This window comes from Otolemur garnettii, unplaced genomic scaffold (genome assembly GCF_000181295.1).
Source record: "Otolemur garnettii isolate 467f Iridium unplaced genomic scaffold, OtoGar3 scaffold00027, whole genome shotgun sequence".
Lineage (NCBI taxonomy): Eukaryota > Metazoa > Chordata > Mammalia > Primates > Galagidae > Otolemur > Otolemur garnettii.
In genome coordinates this window covers 11,355,885-11,366,371 of record NW_003852422.1, presented here as the reverse complement: position 1 = coordinate 11,366,371, position 10,487 = coordinate 11,355,885, and the positions used below count along the sequence as shown (strand labels likewise).

The window sequence follows — 10,487 nt, the reverse complement described above, 5'->3', positions numbered from 1 at the left end:
GGCTTCCATCTTATGACTAAGTGTTGCTCTTTATGTGCCTGGATTTGATTTAACACATATGTATACATCAACTTGGTTACTATCAACCTGTTTCTGTCACAATGTGGCTGATCAAATATTTGAGTTACAAGCAGTAAACTTAGTTGAATTTTCCTAGTAACACAACTGCGCAAAAAATTCCTAGCTCCTCTGTGAACATTTCTATATCTTGATTTTCAAATTTATGGTTTCATGTGGAATATGGATTTGATTTAAAAGCAGAATTTGAGAAGTAATAAAATTTTTCATAAAAACAATGAAAATACTAACTCACAGAAGTCATCTGCAGTTATGGCGTACGTGAATGCTCGTCTGACTTCCAAACTCAGAACCTGAGGAAATAAACTGAGACCGTAAGCCACCCACTCCTGTGTCTTCCATGCCACGTCACATTCTGAGATATGTAGGATATATTTGGGTATAAGAGAAGATCCTTATTATTTGATATATACTTATATGTGTGCACTCACACATGTATATTTATACCGATATGGAAAATTGAGGCCACACCCTGGTGTGCTGGGAAACCTGGCTGATCCTTCTCTATCACAGAACTTATCAGGGGTGACAATATTTCTGCATATTTCCTAAAGAAATGAATGAATAGCTAATAGACAAATTACTTTGTGGCTTGTATGGTGATGAGTGGATAGATTTTGCTTTACATCTCTCTTTTTTTTTTTTTTTTAATGTTTAGTTCTGAGCTTGCACTCTCTTCCTATGGGAAAAATGAACTTTAAGAGTTACCTTTCTTAGAGAAGTGATGCCTGAGGGTGACTGTCATTGAAGGAATCATGCACATTTTCTCCCCAAATATTAAACCCAACTTAATTTGGTTTGCTAAGTTTCAGCCTCAGATCTCCTCACCAGCATTTCCTGCTGGGGGGGTGACATGAAGACGCTTCCATGTTCTAACAGACAGAAGAAAAGAGATGAAAAGGAGGACGGTGGGAACAAAAACACCTCCTTACGGGGAGAAACACTCTCAGTTACAGTTCTTGATCCTACACAAAGAACATAGTGTAAGTGTGAAAATGTTGGCAGATTTTAAGATGGTTTTCACGCTGTAGGCCATTTGATGCTGAGTGTGAGATTTATTGTGAAATAATTTAAAATGTTATTCGTCAAGACACACAGTCATATATAATGAAACATCTTCTGAATTAGTAAACTTTTCTGAGTTTTTGTGATATTACTTTTCATTCTCTTCCCTAAACTTACTACTCTCTTCTGTTATCAAAGAATATCGAGGTCAAATATTCTGCTACTGCCTCTGATGAATCACTTTTCTACTCCGGAAATTCATCAGAGCCCCAAATTCCCTTGTGTGTGTATGTAGAATAGTCTGTGCATTTGTGTGTGTCATTGTCTATGAAAAATATTAATATTTATCAGAATATCTAATTATTTAATTTTATATTTTTATTCTTTGTCTTGTAAAATAAACACTTAAATATTTATGACAAGTGAATAAAAGTCTGCCTCACTTGGTTAAAAGCTTATCAGAGTTAAATTCTAGAAAGTCATATAGTGTTTAAACATATCCTTGCCAAGGTCACACAGCTGGGAAGTGTAGAGCTCAGTACTCAACTGAGGAAGCATGAGGTCAAAGGTCACTGTATTACCATTATATGGTGTCTTACCTTCCAAAGATTTTTGTGAAGATTTAATGGGATAATATATACAAAAGGACAGTATATATTTTTAAATGAATAAGTGATAATCGATTTTATTTTTTTACATATGTATTAAAAATAAGACATGAAACATTTAAGGAACTGAGCAAATAGGTTGGCCCAACCAGGAAATAGAATACTTAGGATGACATTAAAGGTAGAAAGTTAAAGTTGAAAATTCTGTTGGACCAGGAATGGAGGCTCTTAGATACCAAGCTTAGGAGTATTAATGTTACTACTTATGAAACCTAGAAGGAAATTTGACATTGTTTTCTAGAGATAAAACCTGAATGAATTTCTGTGCTTTAAGAAAGTTACTGAAAACTATTATGTAATATAACTAGATGGGGATACAGGAGCATGTATGTGGCAAGATGAGCAAATAGTTGGCCACTGCACTTCTTGAGGAAAGAAATACTTGCATAGATGAGGGGCAATGAACATTATAAAAAGGCGACAAATAAAAGTGTGTACACATAGGAAGAAATATAATGAATCAAGAATAGATATAGAAGCAGAGTTAAAATATATTGCCTTCGATGTTTCAAACTGCTAGAAATTCCATATTCCGTTAAGCCTCACCAGATGTTTGTGTTACATAGTATAGTTACGAGATTCATTTTGTTCCCATTTTACAGTTGAGAAGACAGATTCTCAAAATTTAAAATTGATAGGCTTACATCAACCATAAATAAAAGGTGTAAGTAGGAGTCCGATATAGACCTGGGCTTCAAAACTGGAGCTGTTTGTACCACCAGTGGACCCTGTGCCACAAAACACTGGGCATTAACAACTGTGAAGTAGGCAAGCCATTTCAAATTGTTCTCCTGAGTGGACAGTAGCAATTTTAACCAAATTAGAAGATGTAGAAATAAGAACATATTTTTATGAGAAAATTATGTATCTGGCCTTGAAATTTTGAGTTTTAAATACAGAGAAAACTACACAGTTAGAAAATGTCATTGCCTGCAGATATAAATTATAGCTCTTTTCCAAGAAGGACTATGCAATATGGCCCCACTACTCATTATCATCATAATTCTAAATCTAGACCATTGAAGAGATTTTCCATCACTATGCATAATTGACAATTCATAAAAGAATGCAGTGTACTTTAATGTGATCCCATGATGTAATATTACCCACTTCTCCCAGGAAAGCAAGCGTATTCACCGAAATAACTCTGCACCTAAAAGACCTATATCCTGTCCCAATTTTGCCACCTTGGGTAAGCCATTTTATTTCTTTGAGTTTCACTTTTCAAGGTGATATGAAAAAGAAAATAATAATTCTTCAGCAGGTTATTGGGAGTGTCATGAGAGACAATATTAGCAAATATACTAAAAATTGTATGCATATTTTAGTTTTTTTTATTGATATTGGCTTTACTTATGCTTTGTTTTTCTCTATAGAGCTTTAACTAACACATGAAAATATACTAATACAACATGTTAATGTCAACATTATTTACATTCAAAGAAAAGGGCAATAAAAGCCAAATGTTTGAGCCTAAGATGAATGTGCTATTGTTATTAATAAAAACATGAAAATAATAAATAGGTATAATTTGAGTGTTTCAATATAAAAAAATTGACTTAATTTACTTTGCTATGCACTTATTTTACAGAATGCTGGAACTGCACCATCTGCAATAACTAATGTCTCATAAATTATTTAGAATCTTCATTATTTTCAATGTTTTCCTCTTTGTTGATGAAGAACACTTGCTAAATAGCTTTTATTTTATTCTTTTATTTTTCTAGTAGAGGAAAATATAAAAATCCTTCTGACTTCTAATAATATGGGATGTAATGCCATGAAATGAACACACTAAACTACAAACATGAAATTAACACCTTAAACTACAACCATTTCACTAGTTAAGCTACATACAATTTTATTAATATGGTATGACAACTAAACACCCATTTCCAAAAAATGTAAGCATTGCAAGGGATGTAAGTGAGAATTTAAAAGAAACCAGCCCATAGCAGATGTTAGCAAGACTTTTTCCTCCTACTTAGAACAGAATAAACATATGGAATGGCCTATCAGGCGCAATTGCTTTAGTTACAAAACACAAGGATTATTCAGGAAACAATTAGATTCTGCTCTAAAGAAATGAAACACTTAAAAAGGATGAGTCCTGATGGGCCTATACTCCTGATGAGAAAGTAGCTCCAGCTAAACCCGTTATGAAGCTACCTCCATTTGAATGTAAATATCAACACAATGTACTCATATCAAGATTTGGAAGCACTGTGGAGACTTTTCTCCTTTGCAAGAGTGGAAAGTGTGTTGAGAACAGTCCACGGCTGTACTGTAGACTGCCTTCAGGTAGTAACTTTGTTTTTATTTCCTTTAATCTTAAGAGAAAGAAAGAATTCTCAGTATTTTAATTTCCTCATTTTTTTGGATAAGGTTTATTGGAGATATATATTCCATCATATCGGGAAACTATGTTTTTGTGATTAAAATCAATTTTAGATATATCCCAAAACATATAACCTAAAATGTGTAAGGAAATAAATTAGGTGTATTGATGAGTAAATAAAAATTATGAACTTACAAGACAGGTCACAACAGTAGCATTTGAAAAGGTCTAAAAGGAGAAACTTTGGGAATTCAAAAGTTTGTCTTTCATCAGCTAACTTGGATGTAGCATACTTGAATATGATCTCAAGAAAACTTTTTTTTTTCCAAAAATGATACATCTATTTTAATGTTACACAATTTTTTTCTTTTCTCTCAAGGCACTCTTGTAATAGACATCATTTACCACCTGTGTAGAATGTTGAAAGTACTCAGTCTATCTTGTTTGGGGGTATGGGGGATGGGATCTCATTCTGTAGTCCAGACTTCAGTGTGGTGATGCTATCATAGCTCACTACAGCCTCACACTCCTGAGCTCCTGAGCCATCCTTAGATTCAACTATACCCCTACAAGAAATGCTTACTACTCCTTCTCCTTTCTGTTGAAGATTAATTTATCTAACTCCTAAAATCAATGTGTGTTTGGTGTGTTGTGGACAACATTGATACTGATGCCTTACAAATAATATTTGCAGAAGAAAGATATTTGCTTTTCAGTAAGTCATGACTATCATCAAAGTTACGATTTTAATGAATATCATTTTATACATCACACATATGCTAAGTCGAGTCTAAAAATAGTGTTATATTTTACATATTCCGAATTTTCCTTAGTTTTGATACTTAATGAAATTGGACCAGGGACCAACATAGACACTAAAAAAGCATGAACCGCATTTTCCAAGTGATCTTACATTGACCTACTTTGATCTCAGGTGCAATATTTGTAATGAAGGGGAGATACCGTAATTACAGCGTATTCAATCTAAATTTTTTCTGTATGTTTGTGTGTGATCTCCCTATTAGAAATTAACCTGCTAAGGGAGAGGGCTATACCCTAATTATGTCATAGAAGGTTATGACAACATTTTTGTGGGCTAGAAATTAATTATTAATTCAAATTTGCTTAATTTATTGGCATATACTGCTGAAGCATGCACCTTTATCTGATTAAGCCTCTACAAATTAGATGCTAACTCTACCAAGGCAAATCTTAACATTCACTTCTCACAATTTAAATCTAGTTTGGGGGGATGAAATATAGTCCTTTAGGGACTTCTTGTTTTTATCCACACAGACTCCGCAACTGGATGTCTTTTATCTACTAATTGCAAAGCATTATCCACATCTATCCTTGTGATGTTATGGCTTCAGGTCACCAGTTCAAAGGTACACATGTGAGTGTGTGCACACACAAAGCTTGAAGTGTCTTTTTTCCTAAGATTATATCTTCAAAGTCTCCTAGGAGATATACCTACATAATATTGCAGTGGTATAACACAAAATAACCTGCCTGGCAGCAAAATTTCTATTTTATAGATGCAAAGGGTATGCAATGTGACTAATTACTTATTTAAATATATTTAATAAACATACATTGTGCACCTGGTAAGTATACAAAATTGAGAGTCAACTTCTGATAAACGTGTAATGAGATTACATTTTTTTCTCTTTTGATATATATATATCTGAGAAAGAGTTTCACTATGTCTCCCTCAGTAGAGGGCTGTGGCATCATAGCTCACAGCAACCTCAAACTCCTGGGCTTAAGCAATTCTCTTGCCTCAGCCTCCCAGGAGCTGGGACTATAGGTGCCCATCACAACACCCAGCTGTTTTTTTGTTGCAGGTGGCCCAGGCCAGATTTGAATCCGCCAGCCTTGGTGTACGTAGCTAGAGCTGTAACCACTGTGCTACGAGCGCTGAGCCTCTTTTGATATTTTTAATAGTTACAGGTATCTTCTTTAATGAACATAGTACAAGACATGTATCTGTGATTGATTAATCTCTTAACAGAATGATAAATTTAATAAATGGTTTTGACATTTGGCATTCAAAGAACAAAAGAATGACACTCTTGCACTGAGTTTTCTTATATAACAAAACAAGGCCTTTGGAGCTTCAAGCATGAGATCTCCCCATGAAAATTAACCAGCAGAATCCAGCTCAGCTGATGACGTGAGGGTATTACAGTCATAATGAAGTACTGGCCCAAGTAAACTCAGTGTAATGCTACTGAACAGAACAGCCTTCCCTTTGCTCTCAGGAGAACTAAACCTTAGACAGGCTTCTTCCTTTCTCAGGGCCCTGATCTCTCTTTTCTTGGAGTATTTACTGTAGATAATTTATAAATTCTTTCTCCATCCTTTTGATTTACACATCTTTTCAAGTAATGTCATTCTCAAAATCATTTCAGCCACTTCCTTGAAATGAAACCATCTTCTAGGAAGACAGGCTCTTACCTTCCAGTTTCTGTGGGAGGGCAGGAGCCTAGTTCAGCAGGCACCTTGCTCTGAGAGGTAAAACCACTCCTTGTCATGGAGATAGAAAGTTTACTTTTCCCAGTAGGGCCAATTGGGCCAATTTCCCAAATAGGGCCAATTAGCAAACGATTAGCCTAACACTTGATTCCCCAATTCCAGTTCTTAGAAATCCCCCAGCCTTTTCTTCTAGTTGAACTGAGCTGAGAAGGAGTTCTACCTCTCTGCTTTATGCAGATAGCCTTGAGGAATGTTTTTCTTACCCGGTTCAACTTTGCCCAGCACAGTTTTTGCTTTGACATTAATCACAAAAAGCAAACATATAACTCCGGAAAAGAACGTTTACTTTAGTGTTCTAACTTCACTAAAACATGGTCATTCACTGAGAAGTCTAAAGAAATTTTGTTTTTAAGGAAGTGAAGTTCAAAGTAAAATTTTAAATTAATGAATGTTCATATATAAAAATTATATACTAACTTGACAAATGGCAACTTTTAAGACAATCTTTGAACATTTACTTCTCACATTTCAAATCTAGTTTGGGGTGAGGCAATGTAGTCCTGTAGGCCTCCTTGTTTTCTGCCAGTGATGACCACCACAGATTCTTCCAAGTCCGGTTCCTTTTACTACTATATGCTACATTTTTACCATTGCCTTTCTCTTTTGGTGCCTTCATACAATATGGTGTGAGATCATTTGGACTTCTTATGACTCAAAGACATGACATTATTAAATTTTCTTCTGTTCTTTTTTTCTTTTTTTTTTTAAGGAAAAAAGGATTTGGTATGTAGGATAGGGAACAATATAAATTCAAAACTTACAGATAAGAGTCTATCACTCATATCTTTTAAAGTTTATATGATTATCCAGTCAAAGCCAACAGGGTGGTGCCCTTGAAATGTTATCGATAAGGATTTCCAGGTAGACCACAGGACTGTATACTGTCTTGAAATGTCCTCAGAAGGCTTTGTCATTGATCAGGTAACAGAGTAAAAACCCCAGAGTCCTTTCCTTCAAACAGACAAGGAAAAGACACAGGGACAAAGAAGCTATTCAAACTTCGTCTTTCCTTGTGGCTTGTGGTCTCCTCCTCTTCCACCTCAGAAGCCTCCTCAGCCTCCAAAGCCTCCCTGGCCTCTGCCACCAAATCTGCCTCAGCCTCCTCTGCCACCACCTTGGCCTCCTCTGCCTCCATCCCAACCCCCAAAGCCACCTTCATCCTTAGGCTTGACCCAGTCCAAGGTAACTTTGTTTCCATCAGTTTCACCATTTTCCATGGCCTCCTTTGCAGCTTTGGCATCTTCCTCACTGTTGAAGTTTAGAAACTCAAAGCCTTTGGAAGACCCAGGTTCCCTGTCAGTGACTATCTGTGCGTGAACAGAGCTGTCAAATGACTCCTTCAATGTCTCTCCAGTGGTGTCCTCAGACAGACCTTTGACAAACAGAGCTTTGGATGGTTGGCTTCAGGCATTAGGTGATCCTCTGGGTGCTTCTAACTCCAGCCTGATTGCTCTCCCTCAATTTCCCTCTTATTACAGGAATTTAAAGCTTCTTTAGTATCTTCAAATGAAGCAAATTCTATAAATGCATACCCTTTGGATTTGCCCATTTGGTTCGGGGGCGCTTTGATAAAAGATGCCTTCTCAAACACTTCCTGAAGAGTTTCTTCTGTTGCACTGTAGGACAGTTTGCTTAAAACCAGAGTTTTTGATTCATAGCTCCAAGTACTATTCTTTCCACCCCCATAGTCTTGACTTTGACCTTTCTCCCCAGTATAGTACAGGGAAATGGATCACCAGGCAATCTCTGTTCCCTGCTTTTCTTCAAATGTTTTCTCTGCATCAGCTTCTGTCTTAAATTCAATATTAGCAATCCCTGTACTCTTCCCATTCTTGCTGACTATTCTGATCTCCATAGCACCTTCAAACACTTCTTTTAATTCATCCTGAGTGACTTTGGAAGGAAGGTTTTGGGCCAAAAGTGTTCTTGTATCTCGCTCTTTCTTACTGTCTTTCCCTTTTGGTTTCTCTAGTTCAATTTCATTGCCAAAGACTTTCAAACCAGTGAGCTGCAAGGCTTTTCCAGGTCTTCCACAGAGTCAAAATCCACATAGCCAAACTTTCTAGTCATACCAATTCTGACATCCACAACAGCAAGATGGTTTTTAGCAAAAACATCACTGATACCAGTTTTTAATTCAGGAGCTGATTTGTTAGAATTCAGATTTCCAGTAAATAGACTGGAAGATGTAGTCGGTTCTGTCCCTTCCACTTTCTGCTTCTTGGCTTCAGGAGCTGCTTTCTGTTTCCCCTCTTGCTTCTTTCCAGGTGCTTCTTTGACAGGCTCTTCCTCCTCCTCTTCATCATCAGCCTCATCATCTTCATCATCATCATCTTCTTCCTCCTCAGCCACACTCTTAGCTTTCACATGAACAACTTGTGCAGAACCTTTCTTTCCTTTGGCTGGTGTGGTCTCCATAGAGTCATCTTCTTCAGAGTCATCTTCCTCCTCCTCCTCCTCATTGTCATCCTCATCGTCTTCATCCTCTGAGGCAGGAGCAGCCACTGCTCTTTCATCACTTCGGGTTCAAATTCATCCTCTTCCTCATCTTCATCCTCCCTCCTCCTCCTCGTCACTTCTTCCTTGGCATTCTTGCCGTTCTTTGCCCCCTTGGCTGGAGTGGCAGCTCCCTTCTTACCAGGGGTTGCTACCAACGTTTTGGCTAGCATGCCTCCCTTTTTGCCAGGTGTTGCTACTGCTTGGGCTGGAGGAGCCATCTTCTTGGCCTGCGGGGCTGCTGCCTTTTTGCTTGGGGTGACGGCTGCTTTCTTGGCAGGTGTGGCAACTGCAACCTTTTTCGTTGGAGAAACCACCCCTTTCTTTGTGGGGTCGCAGTAGCCTTCTTGCCTTTCTTCTGAGGGACGACAACCTCTTCTTCACTGCCGTCATCACCCTCATCCTCTGACCTTTCCTCATCTCCACTATCTTCTTCTACTCGCTTTGGGAGAGGAGCCATTTTCTTGGGGTCACGTTGATTTTTACCTGCCTGCCACAGCTCTTCACCTCGCCACGCCATAGCCAAACGCGCGAGACCTCCGGCTAATCCCGCGAGACTTCCCTGCAGCGCGGGTCCTGGCCGCTCCTAGGACTGCGCGCAGCCCCTTCCCGCGCGCCTCACGTCACGTTCTTCTGTTCCTTTCCTATAGGTCCTAGAGAATTAGCGTGACAAAAAACACAATTTTACTGATGCGATATTAAACTCAGTTAAAATTTCTGTCATTGAAATTCTGTGGCGAGTATCAGAAAACAGCCAAACTAATCCTAAGAGCTTCATTGATGTAGCGGGGAATCCTCACTGTCCATGGAGGACCCTTCACGTCTGACCCTGCAATACTGTGCTGTGCTCCCACATCACTCTCACCCACTTCCAGAGAAGATTTATTGATCAGTTTTATCTTTTTTTTTTCTTATTAACTTTCCACTTATTTACATTAATCGCTGAGAGAAATTATCTTTCCTTGGCATAATCACAACTCTGAATTGCGGTTTGGGAAACCAGTGACTTGGAGCGCTCCACTTACTCCCCAGCCCTCGAACCCTCCCCACTCATAGACCCAGACATTCCCATTTCCTCCAAATGGGAAAACCGAAACACTGATCTTTATCACTTTTGTGCATCAACTGTCTATTTTAGCACCTCATATCTAATGGGCATTAAATTAATGTTTGGATTAATTAATATATTAACTAAGGAAGTATCATTGATCATTTTTGAACCAAAAATACGTGCAAAAGGCCCGAATTATGTACGATTCTACCCACTAGAATCTTTATCATGAGTCAGGACAGTCTTTGTGAAACCCGTAAAACATGTATCTGTAATATTTTCTTTCAAAGATACATACAACTATGTGTCCTTG

General features: G+C 37.8%; 1 pseudogene; it reads right to left on the bottom strand.

Annotated features, from left to right (window-relative positions):
- Positions 1–7,616: 7,616 nt before the first annotated feature.
- On the bottom strand, positions 7,617–9,643 carry LOC100945249 (annotated as a pseudogene).
- Between the last annotated feature and the right edge of the window lie 844 nt (positions 9,644–10,487).